An 11,606-nucleotide genomic window follows, 5' to 3' on the forward strand; every position below is an offset into this window, starting at 1 on the left:
GGTGTCAAGCCATTGGGCCTTGAAATCTCCGTGTTCGCTGCCCATTGGATGTTTTACCTTTTGTTTACTTCACGTCCTGCCACGCATCCTCGTGCTTGACGCTCTTTAACGTCGTCATTCTTGTTTAAGCAGCACCGCACGTGCACTCTGGTATTTCTCCTTTTGTTTTTTTTTTTTCGTGACGCGCACTTTTCGAAGGCGCGCACTTTGAACGCGCACCACACATCACACCAACAACACCCAACCCAACCTAACCTAACCTAACCTAACCTTACCTAACCTAACCAAATTATCCTTACCTAACCTAACCTAACCTAACGTAACCTAACCTAACCTAACCTAACGTAACCTAACCTAACCTAACGTAACCTAACCTAACCTAACCCAACCTAACCTAACCCAACTCAACCCAACCTAACCTAATCTAACCTAACCTAACCTAACCTAACCAAACCTAACCTAACCTAACCTAACCTAACCTAACGACGGTTGCAAGCGCTTTCACATTAGATATCGCAGTTCCCCACTTTTAATGGTGAAAAACACTGCATCTCACTAATTGACATTGTTTATTGCGGTTTTACGACGGTTCATATCTTAACCTAACCTAACATTCGCACTTGTATCTAAAAACGCTCTATTACACTGTTTTGTTCACAATTACGATATTTGCATAACCTCACAGTTTTTCACCAACTTATTGCAGTACAGAACGCTGTATCTCGCTAAATGACATTGTTCTTTAAGGTTTCACGATGCTTGCATGCGCTTTAACGAGAATATCAAGATATAGCAGTTTAGCACTTGTAACGGTAGAACACGCAGTATTTGGCTTGTTCATGCCGTTTTGTGTGCTTTCACAACATTTCACCTATCGCAGTTTAATACTTGCAATAAAACAACACTATCTCGTTAGATGACGTCGTTTTTGGTAGTTTCATGACGCTACCTAGCTTAAACTAACCTAACCTAACCTAACCTTCGCACTTCTATTGTTAGAAAACGTTTTACTCGCAACTTTACAATGTTTTCTACAAGATTACGACGGTTTCATGCGCTTTCACATTAGATATCGTAGTTCCCGACTTGTACTGTTGAAAAACACTACATCTCACTAAGTGACATTGTTTAATGCGGTTTTACGACGGTTGATATGTCAACCTAACCTAACATTCGCACTTGTATTGAAAAACGCTCTATTACACTGTTTTGTTCACAATTACGATATTTGCATAACCTCACAGTTTTTCACCAACTTATTGCAGTACAGAACGCTGTATCTCGCTAAATGACATCGTTCTTTAAGGTTTCACGATGCTTGCATGCGCTTTAACGAGAATATCACAACATAGCAGTTTCGCACTTGTAACGGTACAACACGCAGTATTTGGCTTGTTCATGCCGTTTTGTGTGCTTTCACAACATTTCACCTATCGCAGTTTCGTACTCGCAATAAAAGAACACTATCTCGTTAGATGACGTTGTTTTTGGTAGTTTCACGACGCTACCTAGCTTAAACTATCATAACTCAACCTAACATAACCTTCGCACTTCTATCGTTAGAAAACGTTTTACTCGCTACTTTACATTGCTTTCTACAACATTACGACAGTTTCAAGCGCTTTCACATTAGATATCACAGTTCCCAACTTGTAAAGGTGAAAAACACTGCATCTCACTAAGTGACATTGTTTATTGCGGTTTTACGACGGTTCATACCTTAACCTAACGTAACCTAACCTAACCTAACCTAACCTTACCTAACCTAACCTAACCTAACCCAACCCAACCGAACCCAACCTAACCTAACCTAACCTAACCTAAACAAACCTAACCCAACCTAACCTAACCTAACCTAACCTAACCCAACCTAACCTAACCCAACCCAACCCAACCTAACCTAACCTAAGCTAACCTAACCTAACCTAACCAAACCTAACCTAACCTAACCTAACCTAACCTAACCTAACCTATTCTAACGTAACCTAACCTTACCTGACCTAACCTAACCTAACGTAACCTAACCTAACCTAACATAACCTAACGTAACCTAACCTAACCTAACCTAACGTAACCTAACCTAACCCAACCTAACCCAACCCAACCCAACCCAACAACACCCAACCCAACCTAACCTAACCTAACCTAACCTTACCTAACCTAACCAAATTATCCTTACCTAACCTAACCTAACCTAACGTAACCTAACCTAACCTAACGTAACCTAACCTAACCTAACGTAACCTAACCTAACCTAACCTAACGTAACCCAACCTAACCTAACCCAACTCAACCCAACCTAACCTAATCTAACCTAACCTAACCTAACCTAACCTAACCAAACCTAACCTAACCTAACCTAACCTAACCTAACCTAACGATGGTTGCAAGCGCTTTCACATTAGATATCGCAGTTCCCCACTTTTAATGGTGAAAAACACTGCATCTCACTAATTGACATTGTTTAATGCGGTTTTACGACGGTTCATATCTTAACCTAACCTAAAATTCGCACTTATATCTAAAAACGCTCTATTACGCTGTTTTGTTCACAATTACGATATTTGCATAACCTCACAGTTTTTCACCAACTTATTGCAGTACAGAACGCTGTATCTCGCTAAATGACATTGTTCTTTAAGGTTTCACGATGCTTGCATGCGCTTTAACGAGAATATCACAATATAGCAGTTTCGAACTTGTAACGGTAGAACACGCAGTATTTGGCTTGTTCATTCCGTTTTGTGTGCTTTCACATTTCACCTATCGCAGTTTAATACTCGCAATAAAACAACACTATCTCGTTAGATGACGTCGTTTTTGGTAGTTTCACGACGCTACCTAGCTTAACCTAACCTAACCTAACCTAACCTTCGCACTTCTATCGTTAGAAAACGTTTTATTCGCAACTTTACAATGTTTTCTACAAGATTACGACGGTTTCATGCGCTTTCACATTAGATATCGTAGTTCCCGACTTGTAATGTTGAAAAACACTACATCTCACTAAGTGACATTGTTTAATGCGGTTTTACGACGGTTGATATGTCAACCTAACCTAACATTCGCACTTGTATATAAAGACGCTCAATTACACTGTTTCGTTCACAATTACGATATTTGCTTGACCTCACAGTTTCTCACCAACTTATTACAGTACAGAACGCTGTATCTCGCTAAATGACATCGTTCTTTAAGGTTTCATGATACTTGCATGCGCTTTACCGAGAATGTCACAACATAGCAGTTTCGCACTTGTAACGGTACAACACGCAGTATTTGGCTTGTTCATGCCGTTTTGTGTGCTTTCACAACATTTTACCTATCGCAGTTTTGTACTCGCAATAAAACAACAATATCTCGTTAGATGACGTCGTTTTTGGTGGTTTCACGACGCTACATAGCTTAAACTAACATAACTAAACCTAACATAACCTTCGCACTTCTATCGTTAGAAAACGTTTTACTCGCTACTTTACATTGCTTTCTACAACTTTACGACGGTTTCAAGCGCTTTCACATTAGATATCGCAGTTCCCTACTTGTAAAGGTGAAAAACACTGCATCTCACTAAGTGACATTGTTTAATGCGGTTTTACGACGGTTCATACCTTAACCTAACGTAACCTAACCTAACCTAACCCAACCTAACCTAACCCAACTCAACGCAACCTAACCTAATCTAACCTAACCTAACCTAACCCAACCAAACCTAACCTAACCTAACCTAACCTAACCTAACGACGTTTGCAAGCGCTTTCACATTAGATATCGTAGTTCCCGACTTGTAATGGTGAAAAACACTGCATCTCACTAAGTGACATTGTTTAATGCGGTTTTACGACGGTTCATATCTTAACCTAACCTAATATTCGCACTTGTATTAAAAAACGCTCTATTACACTGTTTCGTTCACAATTAGGATATTTGCATAACCTCACAGTTTTTCACCAACTTATTGCAGTACAGAACGCTGTATCTCGCTAAATGACATCGTTCTTTAAGGTTTCACGATGCTTGCATGCGCTTTAACGAGAATATCACAACATAGCAGTTTCGCACTTGTAACGGTACAACACGCAGTATTTGGCATGTTCTTGCCGTTTTGTGTGCTTTCACAACATTTCACCTATCGCAGTTTCGTATTCGCAATAAAACAACACTATCTCGTTAGATGACATTGATTTGGTAGTTTCACGCGCTACCTAGCTTAAACTAACATAACTCAACCTAACATAACTTTCGCACTTCTATCGTTAGAAAACGTTTTACTCGCTACTTTACATTGCTTTCTACAACATTACGACGGTTTCAAGCGCTTTCACATTAGATATCACAGTTCCCAACTTGTAAAGGTGAAAAACACTGCATCTCACTAAGTGACATTGTTTAATGCGGTTTTACGACGGTTCATACCTTAACCTAACGTAACCTAACCTAACCTAACCTAACCTTACCACCCTAACCTAACCTAAGCCAACCCAACCCAACCTAACCTAACCTAACCTAACCTAAACTAACCTAACCCAACCTAACCTAACCTAACCTAACCTAACCTAACCCAACCTAACCCAACCCAACCTAACCTAAACTAACCTAACCCAACCTAACCTAACCTAACCTAACCTAACCCAACCTAACCCAACCCAACCCAACCTAACCTAACCTAAGCTAACCTAACCTAACCTAACCAAACCTAACCTAACCTAACCTAACCTAACGACGGTTGCAAGCGCTTTCACATTAGATATCGCAGTTCCCCACTTTTAATGGTGAAAAACACAGCATCTCACTAATTGACATTGTTTATTGTGGTTTTACGACGGTTCATATCTTAACCTAACCTAACATTCGCACTTGTATCTAAAAACGCTCTATTACACTGTTTTGTTCACAATTACGATATTTGCATAACCTCACAGTTTTTCACCAACTTATTGCAGTACAGAACGCTGTATCTCGCTAAATGACATTGTTCTTTAAGGTTTCACGATGCTTGCATGCGCTTTAACGAGAATATCACAATATAGCAGTTTCGCACTTGTAACGGTAGAACACGCAGTATTTGTCTTGTTCATGCCGTTTTGTGTGCTTTCACAACATTTCACCTATCGCAGTTTAATACTCGCAATAAAACAACACTATCTCGTTAGATGACGTCGTTTTTGGTAGTTTCACGACGCTACCTAGCTTAAACTAACCTAACCTAACCTAACCTTCGCACTTCTATCGTTAGAAAACGTTTTACTCGCAACTTTACAATGTTTTCTACAAGATTACGACGGTTTTATGCGCTTTCACATTAGATATCGTAGTTCCCGACTTGTAATGGTGAAAAACACTGCATCTCACTATGTGACATTGTTTAATGCGGTTTTACGACGGTTCATATCTTAACCTAACCTAATATTCGCACTTGTATTAAAAAACGCTCTATTACACTGTTTCGTTCACAATTAGGATATTTGCATAACCTCACAGTTTTTCACCAACTTATTGCAGTACAGAACGCTGTATCTCGCTAAATGACATCGTTCTTTAAGGTTTCACGATGCTTGCATGCGCTTTAACGAGAATATCACAACATAGCAGTTTCGCACTTGTAACGGTACAACACGCAGTATTTGGCATGTTCTTGCCGTTTTGTGTGCTTTCACAACATTTCACCTATCGCAGTTTCGTATTCGCAATAAAACAACACTATCTCGTTAGATGACATTGATTTGGTAGTTTCACGCGCTACCTAGCTTAAACTAACATAACTCAACCTAACATAACTTTCGCACTTCTATCGTTAGAAAACGTTTTACTCGCTACTTTACATTGCTTTCTACAACATTACGACGGTTTCAAGCGCTTTCACATTAGATATCACAGTTCCCAACTTGTAAAGGTGAAAAACACTGCATCTCACTAAGTGACATTGTTTAATGCGGTTTTACGACGGTTCATACCTTAACCTAACGTAACCTAACCTAACCTAACCTAACCTTACCACCCTAACCTAACCTAAGCCAACCCAACCCAACCTAACCTAACCTAACCTAACCTAAACTAACCTAACCCAACCTAACCTAACCTAACCTAACCTAACCTAACCCAACCTAACCCAACCCAACCTAACCTAAACTAACCTAACCCAACCTAACCTAACCTAACCTAACCTAACCCAACCTAACCCAACCCAACCCAACCTAACCTAACCTAAGCTAACCTAACCTAACCTAACCAAACCTAACCTAACCTAACCTAACCTAACGACGGTTGCAAGCGCTTTCACATTAGATATCGCAGTTCCCCACTTTTAATGGTGAAAAACACAGCATCTCACTAATTGACATTGTTTATTGTGGTTTTACGACGGTTCATATCTTAACCTAACCTAACATTCGCACTTGTATCTAAAAACGCTCTATTACACTGTTTTGTTCACAATTACGATATTTGCATAACCTCACAGTTTTTCACCAACTTATTGCAGTACAGAACGCTGTATCTCGCTAAATGACATTGTTCTTTAAGGTTTCACGATGCTTGCATGCGCTTTAACGAGAATATCACAATATAGCAGTTTCGCACTTGTAACGGTAGAACACGCAGTATTTGTCTTGTTCATGCCGTTTTGTGTGCTTTCACAACATTTCACCTATCGCAGTTTAATACTCGCAATAAAACAACACTATCTCGTTAGATGACGTCGTTTTTGGTAGTTTCACGACGCTACCTAGCTTAAACTAACCTAACCTAACCTAACCTTCGCACTTCTATCGTTAGAAAACGTTTTACTCGCAACTTTACAATGTTTTCTACAAGATTACGACGGTTTTATGCGCTTTCACATTAGATATCGTAGTTCCCGACTTGTAATGGTGAAAAACACTGCATCTCACTATGTGACATTGTTTAATGCGGTTTTACGACGGTTCATATCTTAACCTAACCTAATATTCGCACTTGTATTAAAAAACGCTCTATTACACTGTTTCGTTCACAATTAGGATATTTGCATAACCTCACAGTTTTTCACCAACTTATTGCAGTACAGAACGCTGTATCTCGCTAAATGACATCGTTCTTTAAGGTTTCACGATGCTTGCATGCGCTTTAACGAGAATATCACAACATAGCAGTTTCGCACTTGTAACAATACAACACGCAGAATTTGGCCTGTTCATGCCGTTTTGTGTGCTTTCACAACATTTCACCTATCGCAGTTTCGTACTCGCAATAAAACAACACTATCTCGTTAGATGACGTTGATTTGGTAGTTTCACGACGCTACCTAGCTTAAACTAACAACTCAACCTAACATAACCTGCGCACTTCTATCGTTAGAAAACGTTTTACTCGCTACTTTACATTGCTTTCTACAACTTTACGACGGTTTCAAGCACTTTCACATTAGATATCGCAGTTCCCAACTTGTAAAGGTGAAAAACACTGCATCTCACTAAGTGACATTGTTTAATGCGGTTTTACGACGGTTCATACCTTAACCTAACGTAACCTAACCTAACCTAACCCAACCTAACCTAACATAACCTAACCTAACCTAACCTAACCAAACCTAACATAACCTAACCTAACCTAACCTAACCTAACCTAACCTAACCTAACGACGTTTGCAAGCGCTTTCACATTAGATATCGTAGTTCCCGACTTGTAATGGTGAAAAACACTGCATCTCACTAAGTGACATTGTTTAATGCGGTTTTACGACGGTTCATATCTTAACCTAACCTAATATTCGCACTTGTATTAAAAAACGCTCTATTACACTGTTTCGTTCACAATTAGGATATTTGCATAACCTCACAGTTTTTCACCAACTTATTGCAGTACAGAACGCTGTATCTCGCTAAATGACATCGTTCTTTAAGGTTTCACGATGCTTGCATGCGCTTTAACGAGAATATCACAACATAGCAGTTTCGCACTTGTAACGGTACAACACGCAGTATTTGGCCTGTTCTTGCCGTTTTGTGTGCTTTCACAACATTTCACCTATCGCAGTTTCGTACTCGCAATAAAACAACACTATCTCGTTAGATGACGTTGATTTGGTAGTTTCACGACGCTACCTAGCTTAAACTAACATAACTCAACCTAACATAACTTTCGCACTTCTATCGTTAGAAAACGTTTTACTCGCTACTTTACATTGCTTTCTACAACATTACGACGGTTTCAAGCGCTTTCACATTAGATATCACAGTTCCCAACTTGTAAAGGTGAAAAACACTGCATCTCACTAAGTGACATTGTTTAATGCGGTTTTACGACGGTTCATACCTTAACCTAACGTAACCTAACCTAACCTAACCTAACCTTACCACCCTAACCTAACCTAAGCCAACCCAACCCAACCTAACCTAACCTAACCTAAACTAACCTAACCCAACCTAACCTAACCTAACCTAACCCAACCTAACCCAACCCAACCCAACCTAACCTAACCTAAGCTAACCTAACCTAACCTAACCAAACCTAACCTAACCTAACTTAACCTAACCTAACGTAACCTAACCTAAACTAACCTATTCTAACGTAACCTAACCTTAGCTGACCTAACCTAACCTAACGTAACCTAACCTAACCTAACATAACCTAACGTACCCTAACCTAACCTAACCTAACGTAACCTAACCTAACCTAACCCAACCTAACCCAACCCAACCCAACAACACCCAACCTAACCTAACCTAACCTAACCTAACCTTACCTAACCTAAGCAAATTATCCTTACCTAACCTAACCTAACCTAACGTAACCTAACCTAACCTAACCTAACGTAACCTAACCTAACCTAACGTAACCTAACCTAACCTAACCCAACCTAACCTAACCCAACTCAAACCAACCTAACCTAATCTAACCTAACCTAACCTAACCTAACCAAACCTAACCTAACCTAACCTAACCTAACGACGGTTGCAAGCGCTTTCACATTAGATATCGCAGTTCCCCACTTTTAATGGTGAAAAACACTGCATCTCACTAATTGACATTGTTTATTGTGGTTTTACGACGGTTCATATCTTAACCTAACCTAACATTCGCACTTGTATCTAAAAACGCTCTATTACACTGTTTTGTTCACAATTACGATATTTGCATAACCTCAGTTTTTCACCAACTTATTGCAGTACAGAACGCTGTATCTCGCTAAATGACATTGTTCTTTAAGGTTTCACGATGCTTGCATGCGCTTTAACGAGAATATCACAATATAGCAGTTTCGCACTTGTAACGGTAGAACACGCAGTATTTGGCTTGTTCATGCCGTTTTGTGTGCTTTCACAACATTTCACCTATCGCAGTTTAATACTCGCAATAAAACAACACTATCTCGTTAGATGACGTCGTTTCTGGTAGTTTCACGACGCTACCTAGCTTAAACTAACCTAACCTAACCTAACATTCGCACTTCTATCGTTAGAAAACGTTTTACTCGCAACTTTACAATGTTTTCTACAAGATTACGACGGTTTCATGCGCTTTCACATTAGATATCGTAGTTCCCGATTTGTAATGTTGAAAAACACTACATCTCACTAAGTGACATTGTTTAATGCGGTTTTACGACGGTTGATATATCAACCTAACCTAACATTCGCACTTGTATCTAAAGACGCTCAATTACACTGTTTCGTTCACAATTACGATATTTGCTTGACCTCACAGTTTCTCACCAACTTATTACAGTACAGAACGCTGTATCCCGCTAAATGACATCGTTCTTTAAGGTTTCACGATACTTGCATGCGCTTTACCGAGAATGTCACAACATAGCAGTTTCGCACTTGTAACGGTACAACACGCAGTATTTGGCTTGTTCATGCCGTTTTGTGTGCTTTGACAACATTTTACCTATCGCAGTTTCGCACTCGCAATAAAACAACACTATCTCGTTAGATGACGTCGTTTTTGGTGGTTTCACGACGCTACGTAGCTTAAACTAACATAACTCAACCTAACATAACCTTCCATAGTGGGCAGCGCACAAAAGGAAACACACAAGAGAAGGAATCAGGACAAGCGCTGGTCTAACAACTGAAAGTTTTATTTGAAAGAAAGCATATATATACATGTGTACACAGAAAATCAAGTGCTACGCAAGATTACTTCCGATCAATGAAACCAATCTCCTGTTCAGATAAAGAAACAGATGGCTGGCTAACGCAAATGCCAACACTCTTCGCCATGTGGTAAGCCTCAGCAATCTCACGTGTCCTTTGATTATGATGGCGGTCGATGATTGCGGTTTGCTCAAAAGAAGGAATACAACCGCAATCGCGGCAATGGCTGGCGAGGTGAGACAGAACCCCACCCTTTAAAGAATTTTCATGCTCCCGTAGCCTAATATTAATACATCTACCGGTCTGTCCTATGCAGACACTCCCGCACGAGCAAGGAATTTTATAGACTACCCCGGTCGAACATGCGGTATACTTCTTAACGTGCTTGATTGAACAAGTGTTATCAACCGCCCTCGTAATTCCCTTAACGCGTCTATGAATCTTGCCACATAAGCTACCCAATTTATTCCCACTTGAAAAAACAACGTCAACCCCATACTGCCCCCCAACTTTCTTTAATCTATGTGAAATGGAATGTACATAGGGAATCACTGCAAAACGCTTTTGCTCGCGTTGAGAGGTTGCTGGTTGGTTGGTGGGCTGCGCGTTACTATTTACTTTCTTTAGCAAACGCTCGGAAGCAGAAACGAGAAAGGCGGTGGGAAAACCCGCTGTCTTGAGCCGATCACACTGATTACGAAAGCTTTCCTCTGTGGCATGGAAACAAGATTTTGCGACCGCTGCGTGAAGGCATGAAGTGACTATACCATTTTTTACCAGTTTAGAATGAGCAGATTTAAAGTTTAGGAGGGGTTTAGCCGACCTGGGAGCGTATAACCAACAGACATGCGCATCCTGGAATCGCAATGTTAGGTCAAGGAACTGAAGCTCATTCTTTTCATTGGGAACCTCACACGTAAACTGAAGACCCTGCCCCCTTTCCCTAAATGCCTTGAGAATGTTCACCTTATCATGTAAGCTACTAACACTATCCAAAAAAACCAAGTAATCATCCACATACCTAAATATACGAGTCCCCCAACCCTCAAAATCTCTTTCTAGATCGCGATCAATTCTACTCAACAAAATGTCACTTAGGACCGGGGCAACTCAGTCGCCGGACGCGGCGACTGAGTACCTTTGGAGGGCTGTGCTGGTGACGCTACCACCACGACCGAAGGCGAAAAAAGGTACAGGTCGGGTTGTGCTTCTTGGAGGTGCCCACATTGAAGAATATGACCAGGAATTTCTGGGGCTTGGTCCCAAATTTGCCTTTGAACCAAAGCTCACCGCCACGGAAAAATTGGCAATGACTCATTCCGTTGCTAACCAGGTTTCTGAGCCTAACCGATCCTTTTGTTTGAAACAGTGTATTGATGTGGTTTCCAAGTGCAGTACGAGATTCAGTCGAGATGGCCAGTCGCGACGCTTAGTAAACTCTTTTGCCGCAAGTGATTTGCGGCTTTTGGTGTCAGATAAGGAAGGATCCTTCGTCGTGATGCCCGCGGGCATGTTTCAGGATAAGGC

Source organism: Rhipicephalus microplus, unplaced genomic scaffold (assembly GCF_043290135.1).
Source record: "Rhipicephalus microplus isolate Deutch F79 unplaced genomic scaffold, USDA_Rmic scaffold_37, whole genome shotgun sequence".
NCBI lineage: Eukaryota > Metazoa > Arthropoda > Arachnida > Ixodida > Ixodidae > Rhipicephalus > Rhipicephalus microplus.